This window comes from Otolemur garnettii, unplaced genomic scaffold (assembly GCF_000181295.1).
Source record: "Otolemur garnettii isolate 467f Iridium unplaced genomic scaffold, OtoGar3 scaffold00118, whole genome shotgun sequence".
Taxonomy (NCBI): Eukaryota; Metazoa; Chordata; class Mammalia; order Primates; family Galagidae; genus Otolemur; species Otolemur garnettii.
Genome location: NW_003852513.1, coordinates 2,343,690 through 2,343,950, shown reverse-complemented (window position 1 = coordinate 2,343,950; position 261 = coordinate 2,343,690).

Here is a 261-nt window from a genome sequence, read left to right as displayed (position 1 = left end):
AAAAAAAAAAAAAAAGAGAATAGGGCTGGGCGTAGTGGCTCCTGCCTGTAATCCTAGTAGTCTGGGAGGCCAAGGCAGGTGGTTTGCTTGAGATCAGGAGTACGAGACCAGCCTGAGCAAGAGCGAGACCCCATCTCTACTAAAAAAAAAAAAAACTAGCTGGATGTTCTGGCCAGCGCTTGTAGTCCCAGCTACTGGGGAGGCTAAAAGATTTCTCAAACAGGGTGGTGCCTGTGACTCAGTGAGCAGGGTGCCTCCCCA